Source organism: Rhea americana, unplaced genomic scaffold (genome assembly GCF_003343005.1).
Source record: "Rhea americana isolate MKP2758 unplaced genomic scaffold, rheAme1 scaffold_206, whole genome shotgun sequence".
NCBI lineage: Eukaryota > Metazoa > Chordata > Aves > Rheiformes > Rheidae > Rhea > Rhea americana.
In genome coordinates, this window is record NW_028186217.1 from 984,277 (window position 1) to 996,698 (window position 12,422).

Consider the following 12,422-nt stretch of genomic DNA (forward strand, 5'->3'; position numbering starts at 1 on the left):
GGTTGCATCAGAAATAACAGACATCACAGTTGAATGAAGGAAAGTCAGTGCTCCAAGTTCTCAGGTTATGAAGACGTCTTTGTCCACGGCTCAGATTCACAAAGCAGACTCCATACAAGAGATCTAGCATACGTAAGGCTTGAAGCAGAGTCGGCAGCACATACAGCCCTGTGCCAAAGCCGGGACATCAGCAGATTTGCAATGCAGCAGGGCTGGCTCAGGGCCGGGAGCAGGGAGCTGCAGGGTCTGGAGAGGCAGCTGCTCCCTGATCCCCGGGTGCCGCGATCCACCGCGTTAGTGCTACGCTAACGCACTGCGGTCCCCACGCAAAGCCCGGCACCCGCGTCCCTCCGAGCTGGGACCCAGCAGAGACGGGGAGCTGGTGCCTTCCCAAAGCCTTCCCTTCTCGCCGCCGGCAGGAGCCAGCAGGCTGCCCTCGAGGAGCAGCTACCAGCCCTGCAGAGCGCGGGCACACCGCTGCGCCCCACTCTCAGCGGCAGGCCACATACAGTGCATCCGATCTAGAGCATCCTCCTCCGGTGATTACTACGGATTTTACATTAAATATATCAGATTCAAATGTGAAGTATTACTTCTGGCAACGCAGAGCTTTTTTGTTAAGAATTGCCATAGATGAGCCACAACTGAAGAGTTATTTCCTTGGTCTTTTAAATGCAATTAAACATGAAATACTGTACATTAGTATACATCCGTACATATTTGATCCTTTTTTCCTATTAGTTTTTTCAGCTAGCGTAACTTAAAAAGACAAATAAGTTTAAAACACAAGCCAAATCAGAATACTTCATTTTAAGATGGCATCATTCTCAACTCAGTTAACCTGATTTTAGTCATTGAAGAACCATATAAGGAACCATATAAGGATTTCAAACCAGTCTTATGCTTCACGCATGTTTCAAGGCTCAAACACCACCAACCAAGCTGATACTGTAAAGTTTTGGGACATGTAGAGGTCATTGCCTTACCATACAAAAAGGAAAGAAAAATCCTGCCAATAAAATTTACAAATTATGCGTGTGCTCTGTTTGTAAAACATTTAATGAAGGAAAAAACAAAAAATATCAGAAGACACCCCCCACCGCTACAGTATGCAAAAGCTTCCCAAGACCCGGACCTTGATAAAGGTTTTTTCTGAACAGCACCAGGTTTGCTTTTACAGATTCCTATCAGCACCGATACCCACCTTCATGTATGCAGACTACACATTTTCCACTTACTTTGTAGCTCAGTCTCAGACAGGATCTACTTCATCTTTACTTAATATCACAACAGAGAGGAGTAAAAGGGAAAGGCAAAAAGGGAGCCAGGGCGGTGGAAGACCGGCCTCAGAAGCAGGCGCCGCGGAGCTCGCGGCCAGCGACACCCAGCACCGCGGGCCCAGCACCGCGGGCCCAGCACCGCGGGCCCAGCACCGCGCAGCGCATCGCCCGGCGGCAGCCCCAGCCCGCCCCGGCGAGCGCGTCCGCAGCGCCGCCTCCACCCCGCCGGGACAGCTACGGGCAGTGCCACGTAACGCAGGACTCGAACTTCACAAAACTAAAGCACGCAGCTGGAAAACTTACACTGCCATCACCGCACTTTTATAAGCCCCAGGAAACAAGACGATCCCATCTCAGTTCAGGCGCTGTCTGCAGCCGTACAAAACATACGGCGGCGGTGAATTCACACATATTATCCAAGCACTCGGCACACGATCTATTTCTACCATAAGTTTTCTCCAAATCGCTGGGAATAATAGCTAAGCTTTCAGACTGGCAATCTTGTAGTTTCACGCACCTTACGCAGCAGGAATGAAATCACTCGCAGTAAGACTATGAAACTCTAGATTGTAAATGCTTGTTCTGGGAACACAATATGCTCTAGAAGCCAAGTGCATTTAAAGAAGCAAATGAGCATCTTACAACAAGTCGGTCTACATACCTGAGAAACTACCAGTCTGCGAGAAAACAAATGGAAGCATATCCTTATATTTTTTTTTTTTTAAATCAAGTTCAGTGACAAAGGGTAATTTCTGAAACACAAGTCCCTTCCCGTTCCAATTCAACTAAACCGCTCAACAGCTCATTAGCAAGCTAACTGAGAAYATAGCTCCCCAGCTGATACTAGATGGCAACAGCAGTCCAACACACTCCTAGCTGCTGAGTGCCCACACCTTCCCCTCCACATAAAAAGCACTCTCTAATTTACAGGATTAAACACAAAAGTTTGGGGAACAGCAACCTGAAGAGAGYAGCAGAAAGCACAGCTGATTACAGCCCCGGCTTCTTGCTTACCCGCTTTGAGCTCGGGACGCAGCCCGAGCCGTCACCTCTCCCAGCCATCAGGACTAGGAAAGCAGCTCGACATGAGGTCCCCGTGAGTAGGAAAACGCCGCACTGACACCCACAGTGGATCTTTACATGGTCAGGGAATCAGCCACGAGCCCACGAAGAACACATCGTATGTATTTTAACAGTTTGAAAACAGAGGAAGTAAAACAGAATGTGTCAAACATGTTTTAAGACAACATTGCAATAAATGGAGAGGAAAAAAAAAATCAGGCAAGGAAACCTGAACATTTTTAGTTATTAGAGTCAAAAGAGTGGCTCGTATGTGGCCTTACTAAAATACCTTTCTTCCAGTAGATAAGTCTTGCCCCTGGGTAGAGTCGAATCAGAGTTATTTTGACATTAAACTCAGCTTTAAAAACAACACTTGCTTTTAACTGTACTCAGGAGCTAGGACTTGTTGGAGAAGGTGATTACATATAATAAGCAAATGCATTATTTATTGAAACTTCATCTTGAAGACAGGGCACATAGCAGAGTTAAACCATTACATTTTCATTCAGTAGGACTGAAGACAGAGCAGCATAAGGTATACAGGTTTAAAACTAACTGGAAATCTCAATGATCATTTCCTACACCAGTTCACTTTAAGAATCCAGTTTCCAAGACAACTTTGAAATTCATTTTATTTTTGTTCTTAAAATGAGGAAGCCATGATTTTAGGACTSTATGTTTTAATGAACCATACATTTTCCTCAGTATTTCTGAAAAAAATCCARGATTTTTAAAATTGAAGAAATATAGCCACGTATTTTATTCAGCTGACCTTTACGTATCTTTAGTTACAKGTTAAACAATTCTTGGTGCATTAAGCTAGATCTAAAGCTTTTCTTCTTATGAATCACACAAGAAATACCACATATATGAAGAAAAATAAAGTACAAATTCAAGGAGTTGTTCAGTAGATATTAAGTTGTGCATAACGACGTTGCACAAACTTAGAAACACACACACGAGACCGTACACTCACCATACTTACGGGTTACTTGAACGGCCTGGGGCTGTTTTGTCAACAAACTGGAAGATAAGCTATTCCTCATACGACACCTTTCACTGTTTACATGCGCGTGTTCCAGTTAAGAATTAAAAATAGTYATTAGGCCAGTGCCAGAGCATAAGGTTATAACTAATATTACACCTGTCCCTGTCCGAGGACGGCTGCATCTAGCCCGTTCCCACGTGCGTCCCTGCAAGCAGCAGGCGCCGACCCGAAGGCTCCCGCCGCCCGCCCTTCCCAGCGGCTCGGTTCGGGAGCTGACACCCACGCCACCGCCCTCGCGCTTCCGATCAGCTAGCGGCAACCTGACGGGCTGGCGTACCTCCCTTCGGCTTTACAGGGCATGTTCCAAGTTAACCCTACAGCGGCACATCGCTTGTACTGACAGGCAACCTGCTCTTCTAGCGCCGTAACTTCTCGTTCATTCATCAGCTAAAAAATAAACGTTGGTTTTCAGACAGTACTATTGGTTTCACAAAAAGCACGACACTTTGATGCAGAAAGCTTTGAAGCACCTCTGTCATCAGCTCCAACACACTACAGCTGACTCCACAACTACAGAGGCCAACAGCTTTTATTTAAGTTTTTCCGAACGAAACCTGTCAGGAGCCCTACGAAGTCCACGGCCGGCTGCACGCAGTAAACGTTCCTTCGCACGAATCGGTAACGGACAGACTTCAGGAGTTAGAAGATTATCAAACTCAAGTGAAAGCTCCTGCTCGGGCCTGGTTTCTTGACAGCTCTGGAGGGGACGTGCACCACCTGCAGAACGCCGTCCGCCATACCGCGACCTGTTTTAACCTGCTAACATTTCCCACCGGCGAGACTCGCCGCGCTGCTGGCGCCCGCCACGCCGCCCGGGAGCCCCGGCAGGGCCAGGCTCGGAGCCGCTCGGGGCGGCCGTGCCCACCGCAACACGCGCCGGGCACGCAGAGCGGNCACAACTACAGAGGCCAACAGCTTTTATTTAAGTTTTTCCGAACGAAACCTGTCAGGAGCCCTACGAAGTCCACGGCCGGCTGCACGCAGTAAACACTGCGACCGCCGCAGCTCGGAAGCTGCTCAAAGGCTGCGCGGGCACCAGCCTCAGCGGAGGATCAGGAGCGGCGTCCACTCCTGCTGTCCAGCTCTAACGCTCTTGGAATATAAACCCCACCGCCCAAGTTCTGCTACAGGGCCCTCCCACAAACAAGCCCTATTTTCAGTGCACGCAGGGCTATGCCAAGCCCTCTTAGAGCGACGAAGCGCTGCACACGGGATGGTTCGTGCCCTACAACAGTGAAGCACGGTGGTGCATCTGCACACGACATGTTTGACCATTATTCCAGCGTTGGTACATCACACCATTCTGCTACCCACTGCACGTACAGCTATCCTAGCTGCATCAAAATGAAATTAGATACGCCACTAAAAATGATTTACCACAAAAATTTCACTATGCAAGATAGCAACTTTAGGAAAGTTGCGCGCTTAGTGTCCTTCATGCAGCCAGAATTTCTAGTCCCAACAGCAAGCTGTCAATACAGGCCCTATCCTCCACTCGCCTGATGGTTCGGTACTTGTATTATTAGCTCTACTTTGCATCATTAGCTCTAGTCGCAGAGCTGATAGCCAGATTATATGCAATTCTTCAGAGAAAAGAACTCTCCTGGGAGACCAGCTGTTCAGATTGCTACATAAATCTTGTTCATCATTGGTGAGAAAAGCTTATTCAAGAGACAGAAAGGAAAATACAGCTTAACACGAGGCACTCCAACGTAAAGCTCGACAGGCATTCAAACCTACAGACAATGCTTCTTAACCTGAAATGTCACAGCTTCACCCCCCGAACCCGCTAGTCCGTATTTGTGAATTACCAGCAGATGTATTTGGATTAGGCKGAATTGAACTAGGGGTATTAGCTGGTACTCCAGATAAGTAAGCCTGAGACGCACAGCTGATGGGGACACTATATCCACGTGGCGGTTTGTTGTGCTCCACTCCAAGGCTCTCCCCGGGTTTCCAGAGCGCAGACCTATTAGAGCATACTGCAATTTCTCGCCCTGCCCAAACGCTCRGGTTTCTTTTCAAAGGAAACTGCAATGCACGTGGAAAATGGCATGCAACAATGTCTCCTCGGGGCAGGAGGACAGCTTAAACGCTGCCAAGTCGGGACACGGCCAAGGCATGAGTGCACCCCAGCACAGACATAACAACAACAGAAGTAAAAAGTTCTTTGCATGTATACTATGAAAGAGATGCTTGCAATTTTTCCCTCAAATTATGTCCCAGAATAGCTGCTCAAGGCTACTGTGAGCACAGAACAGGATAAACCAGAGAGCAGAAGATGACAGGCAAAGCTGCTGAAATGAGAGGGAATGCAGTCCACATAATCACAGCAGAAGATTGTACACGGAGCGCTACGTGCGCAAAGGAGAGACTAGACTAAAAAAATTGCAAGTTACGTAATAAAACTTGATACTCCGCCAAGCTTAGGATCAATTACTTGGAAATGATGGAAATTCAATAAAAGTTTGTATTAATAGAAATGACAATAGCAAACAGCACCAGAAGTAATGCAGTAAGACATGTTATCTTTCCATAATGCAAGTATTTTGAGCAATTTTAAAAATGGCTCAACCAGCGTCAAGTTGCACTTGGAACATTAAAACACTACATGCTGGAAATCGTCACGTTTCCAGTAAACCTTAGCCTTTGTTTCAGAACAGGTTATTAACGACACGCCTTAGACCTATGCCCTCGAACCAAGGGACCGAAGTCCTTGACAGGCTTTGGAACAAGCTCAAAGAGGAGCAGAGMGCTCCTCACCGTCACGGGACGGCGCGTGGCACACCACCGCGAGCACGCACGGCAYGCAGCGTGATCTGTCCGAGAGCGAGGTAACCCACAGGAACCGTTCCTCAGGGAACCAGCCGAGCACCAGTAGTCGAAATGGAAATTATGCAAGAGACTTACCAGGGCAAATTAGTTTTGGAAACTGAAAATTAAAAGAAAGATGTATACGCAAACCGTCTTCACGCGAGGAGCCACTCCCTTCTGCCTCGCCTTTCCTCCCCAGTAACCCGGAGCCGGGCTCACTTTGATCCCAACAACCGCGTGTCCGCCGCAAGGCGATCGCGCGCTTGGCGGCGACCGCTCGCTCGGCAGCTCCCGCTCCGGAGCGCGGGGCTGGCGACGCAGGCGCTCTGGGGGCTGAGCCTCCGACACGGCCGCCGCGTCTCCGGCATCACGGCTCGTGCTCTGCTTCCTGACCTAACGCAGCTGCTAGGGCAGCTCTTTCACCTCACCTTCTCCTCCGCATTCGTAAGAGCRCAGCTTCCATTCTGTTTTTCTTAAAGAAGCGACCTCAACATCCACCTTCAGCAGATGTTTCTGAGTGTTGTGCCCCACAGGACAAAGTTTGCCTCCCTGCAATTCTCAGTAGGGCGATATAAGCCCTAGAAGTGACTTGTCTCCGTGGTTTCCCACGGGTCACAGCCCAGGTAAYGACAACACAGCATGCCTGGTTTTGGAGATCTTACTTTGAGGCGTCCAGCTCTGCGCAGCCGAGACAACGCGCAGGCGGCTAGGTGACTGGAAGTAAGCGTTGCAGTGTTCAGTATTTCCATACCCAAGTACTCTTCTTATTTTTAAGACATTGGGCTGGATCTAAGTGCATAGGCAAAGTTGGGAGAAGGAGAGGAAGCAGGGAGGGGGAACGAAGAAAAATTCAGACGCAATCTCACAAGTTAGAGATCAAAGAAAGACGACTACTTTAGCAAAATCGAAGAGACAGATGGATACAAACTGTAAAGCTTAGCAATAAGTGTGTGACGCCCTGTATGCTGCCATCAGACATGGTGTATGAGACGCAAAACCTGTTAAATTAAGAGAAGTAATCCAATCTGTTATGTTGTATATTTAAGTGCTTTATGAGGCCATTACCATGGAATCTGGGTGCTTCACATTCCGTTTTAAATGAACACATCTAATAAAGTGAGTCACTCAATGGAAGACTCAAAAATAGAAAACTTATAATCACCACCACTACAGTTTGCATAACTTGCCATTGGCACGGTACTGATGTCCAATTTAATGTTTGCCTCCCTTTCCCAAAGCTTTTCAGGAGAGTTCTGAGGGATGAAAGTCCCAGACCACCACCCCTCCAGGCGGAGCGGAGAAGTCGAGGCAGCRGAAAGGACTCACAACAGCTGACGTTGCCACCCGCCGCTCCCTGTCCTTCAGCCCTCGATCCTTCTCGCAGGATTGCAGAAATCAATGCAGAAAGTAGCCAAAATCGGAAAACAATCACATTAATCTCCCTTCTCATAGCACAATCATCCACCAGCTTTCATAAAGCTGTTTTTTTTGTTTTCCAAAAGCAACCAAAAGGCTACGTCAGACCACAATTAAAGCTTAAACCAAACTGAAGATACTTCCTCTGCAACACTCCTAATAATTTAAAGGGTGGGCCATGTTATTTGTAAATTAAGTAACAAAGACACACACACAAAAAGAAACACTTCCAACAACAACCAAAACTTGCCATCTATCTTACCAGGGGAAGCATAACTTCTAAATATATAATTAGCATATGCCACACCTGTAAGTGAAACCACATCATGCGAAAGCTCCAGCAGGTACAAAACACTGACACGTCGCAGGAAGAGCAGACCCTCCAGATCCTCTCAGAGCCTCCGATGGCTACTTCAGGTTCTTAAATACAAGTTACAGCACTTTAATTAAACTGATCACACAAGAGGTTCCCACGCTCCAGTACAGGCAACCAGCTTGGGTATCATGCCCAAAAGCAGCTGCACTGCATGCCACYCATGACAAGAACAAAAAAGAAAAAAGCAAGTATAGTTGTACTATCCTCATTCCTCCTCATGGCCCCCTTGCTTTAAATCACTTAGCTTGCTTTACGTACACAGGTGACAGATCTTCCCACCATGCACTAGCTGATGACCCAACTGCTTTAAGCTACACTCTGTAAGGGGCAAACTTTCTACGCTTCCCTTCCCATTGCCTATTTACATTTTTGGAACCTAACCCTTTCCCCCACCCCTTACCTTCTGTTTCACAAAGACATATGCGCATCTAAACCTGTCTTACARGCAACAGTCTTACTTGTAAATATTTACTGGGATTTCCAATATTAACAATTAATGATCTTTCCAAAAAGGCAGCAAGTTTCAGAGAATGAGGCAATACTTACCGACAATAACAGCTACACCGACGATAATGGCTATAGTTCCAAGCACTGCACTTCAGAACTAACAGGAATGCAAAGAAACTGAGGTCATCATGTATTTTRAGCTTTTCTTCATCATACAATCATCTATAAATATATCTATTAAATTCTTTCATAAAGCTAGATTTCTTCCAGTCCTATTGAAAGATTTCTTCAAAACCAGCCATCGAAGGAGCAGGAAACCTAGTCTCGGCCTAACTACTGACTAAATTCATGCAGGATGATTCTCATACCCTTTGTTCTTGTGCTAACATTGTCTTTCAGCTTAAATAGTTTAAACAGTCATTCTTGCTCTCTGTATTAATGAGGGCTAATACCAGCCACAAATCCCCTGCCCCCATAAACAATACAGATTTGCAAATACTATGAAAATTAGAAATTAGAAAGTATTCTACACAGAGCCAGTTATTTTATAGCTGCTCAATCTTATTTCTGATGTTCACTCTCTGCATATATCTAATACAAATATTTGATTAGACAGCCATCAATTCAGCTTGATTCTAATATTGAACGCTAAATGAGAAAAAAACACCCTACAGTAATTTCTTCTAGCCAAATACTACAGAAGAAGGCTTTAGAGAAAGAGTGTTTTGCTTATTACAAGACTGGACATAGATCCACATATACAAACGGGCACCTCCCTAAATATAACTACAAATTAGGTAATTAGGTGTGTCAAGGAAGTAGTCTAATTTCCTATCCCGGAGTACAGGTTGAGAGGCTTGATGAGGACACGCAGATCTAATCCCCTGGGAGGGCCATGCATTCAGTAACATTTCAAAGTCACAATTAATGCCCAGTCTGAGCAACATATGAGAAGCACGTGCAAAGCAAACAAAAAAGGTCACAATCCAAGAGTCCATAGCCAGCCAGCAGAGGAGCAATACACCAGGCTTCATCACTGCCATCATCAATTCAGAACTTCAGGGCGAGCTCATCTGGCGTTTTGAAGCCCCACTAAGACAAAGCTAGATGTGCCCTTGCAAACTTGTCTCAAGCAAAGTTATTTAGGTATATGAAGTATTTTTATAATAGAAATGCTGTGCTACTGTAGAGAAGTTTTGATTTAAATTTGTTTTTCATTACATAATGCTGTTTTCTAAGGCAGCAGTTTTTGGAAAARAATAGGTTACACCTATATTAGCAAAAGGCGTGGCACAAAAGGAACAGGCATCTAGAGTAAAACAGCTGGTGCTGAGAACACAGCATCCACGATGTATACTTTTTGCACTGCTCAACTAGCTCCAGTCTGGTCCCACAAATACCCCTGAAACAGCTGAAGCACAGGAGACGCACTCCAAAAGGGCACCTTCCAGTCTAGCTTCATCCAAAAGCAGTCCTCCTCACATGCTGCAAAGGCTTCCACAACAAATCAAGGCATGGAAAGATGAGCTGATCAGGAAATAAAGATCAAAAATGTGCTTCTGAAGCTAACTAAAGCCCTCTGCTAATGATCTCAYAGTAATTTGTAGAGATCCAAATTAGAACCTCAATTACATCCAGCAGCACAAGACATACTGTAGTTACTTTTCCTTAAGGTTAGTATTTAGGCATTAGAGTGAGATGAGTCCTAATACTCTGCTCAGGAAAAGAGGACCACATAGGATTTCTTTGGAGGCTAAACTACATTCTTTTTCCTCTCCAAACGAAAAAGTAGTACTGCGAGATATGTTAAAAATATTCCTTGCACACCTCTTTTAGCTGTTACATTTGCCAACAGTTAAAACAACTATTTTTTGCCACGTATGTTTTCCTACAACTTTCATTTAGCTGATACTGGTTCAATCTTCCTTTTTTTTAAAGGATAGTATCTCCACTTTTGATCTGCCTTTTTTTCCCCCCTACTTCTATCTTAATTTTTACTTCATGTTTATTTACTTCTTTCCCAATGCTTGTACGTTTACTTTTTACCATTCTTTCATTCTTCAGAGAGCTTCCTGCAAGGAAAGCAACAAGCCTGCACCCAGATAAGTCACTGGCACAGTCATTGGTTGCTTTCTGAAGAACAGTTCCTGCAATCCTGTTCACATGAATGAACCCTAATTAACTTCAGGGTCACACCCACACAGATAAAAACTAATCCCTGGAAAAATGAAGGCTCAAGCAATACATAATAGATCTTAGCTAATTTATACAACTAGACTATCAGGTCCCTATTTAACATAAAATGTAGAATAGCTCCACATATTTTAGAAGAGGTAAAAACTTTTGAAATCCTGTTTGCCAGCATTTAAACAAGCACCATAACACTGCACCTGACAGCCCTTATTTTGAAACCATAAAGACCTTTACACATGGAAGTAGAAAGTAACATATCTAGATTGCGGAAAAAGTACATTTTTTAATACTGGCTAAAGCTTGCAAAGACTTGTGTGAACATGACCCAGGTAGCTGAAAGGAACTTGTATGCTGTTTTCATTTTGCGCTAATGGTGTTTGAACCTATGACATCTCTCCATCTTTCTAAACTGCAGCAACAGACTAGAAGACAGTATATAGATAGTAATGGACCACTAAAGGAAATAGTACATTATATTAAAAAAAAGCCTAGCTCAAAGTTAGTATTACTGTGCTCACATGCATGTCCACACACAATTAAGCAAAGTRTATATCCACAGTAAGCACAACCAAGATTAGGTGCAAGGTGCATGTATAATAATACACTCACACATTTCTGCCTGTTAGAAGACAGTATCTAACGTTAGGTTAAAAAACTGGTAAATATCTTTTCTAAAWATATATATATATTAGCTTATCAGCTTACTGCCATTATGAAAGGGCCTATAATGGCTTTGACTTGACTGTCAAACCTTGAAGACCTTGAAATATCAGATCAAGTAATTACCAACTAACCCTCAGTCACTGCTCCTCATCACTAAGCATTTCCGAGAAACCATACCTATAAATAAATAAGAAAAAGGACAGGTCTGATAACTGCAATTAAAAATACACCATGCTATTAACAACTGCATCTCCAACCCCATTTTCTTATGAAAGATCTTCTTACAAAGAGACTTCAGAGTCTTCAGGCTAATGTCAGAGTACTTACAATTGAGCAAATCCTCTGAAGTAGAGAAACTTTAAGGGYGGAAACTCCAACAGAGTAGCAGCAATGGTTCAAAATGAGCTCACTATAGAAAAAGACTGCAAATATGGAAAATAAAAATGAGATATTCAAAAGAAGTAGAATCGTGACCTGAGAACCACCAGAAGATAAATCCAAGAGTTTGTAGTGGTAAGAGATTTAGAAGTAGACAAGCAGTCTAAGTTTTCAGGGTAAAGCAGTCCTTGCTTCTACAGCTGTTGAACTGCACGTTCCTGCTACAGCTCCTCCTGCCAGTTTAGTATTTCTGCCCCTCGAGCAACTTGCGCAAGTTGCAGCAGGCACTGGTCACTAAACAGAGGTCCTCTTACAGCAGAAGAGTGACATTAATGAAGTCCTTGCAGCAAGGACCTGGGCAGCAAAGAAAAAAAAATGCTACTACTTCTTCCCCTCTGTTGTTCGCCCCTAAAAGCAKGGGAAACAGACCTCCAGCGCCTGGCAGCAGCAGAAGGTGGAAAAGAGATTGCTTTCCACATCTCTTTATTGCTAGCTCACGCTAAATGGTAAATCCAGCAGGTGGTATATCTGGACTTGGAGCTTTCAAACTCAGTGTCTTCATACATACACTTCTTCATGTAGCAAAGGCCTTACAAATATTTAAAGAAYCGAGTGGTTAGAAGAGAAGAACTCAAAGTAAGTTTAGCAGTTACTTATCACACAGGAATACCCTCACCTGAAAGCGATCCCATGAAAGCATACGACACAAATTAGAAATAACTGCTTTTATTTTCCAAAGTTCACT

At 44.5% G+C, this 12,422-nt stretch overlaps 1 protein-coding gene across 3 annotated transcripts in view; it reads right to left on the minus strand.

Moving 5' to 3' along the window:
- Positions 1 to 11,690, minus strand: part of GPD2 (glycerol-3-phosphate dehydrogenase 2) — a 61,739-nt gene extending 50,049 nt beyond the window's left edge. Inside the window, exon 1 of one of the 3 annotated variants that reach the window (XM_085304333.1) lies at positions 11,627 to 11,690. The gene's annotated coding sequence lies outside the window, so the exon portion shown is untranslated. Of the gene's footprint in view, positions 1 to 2,294; positions 2,315 to 11,430; positions 11,450 to 11,626 lie in introns of those variants that run through there. The other 2 variants (XM_085304334.1, XM_085304337.1) reach the window with 2 other exon arrangements.
- Between the last annotated feature and the right edge of the window lie 732 nt (positions 11,691 to 12,422).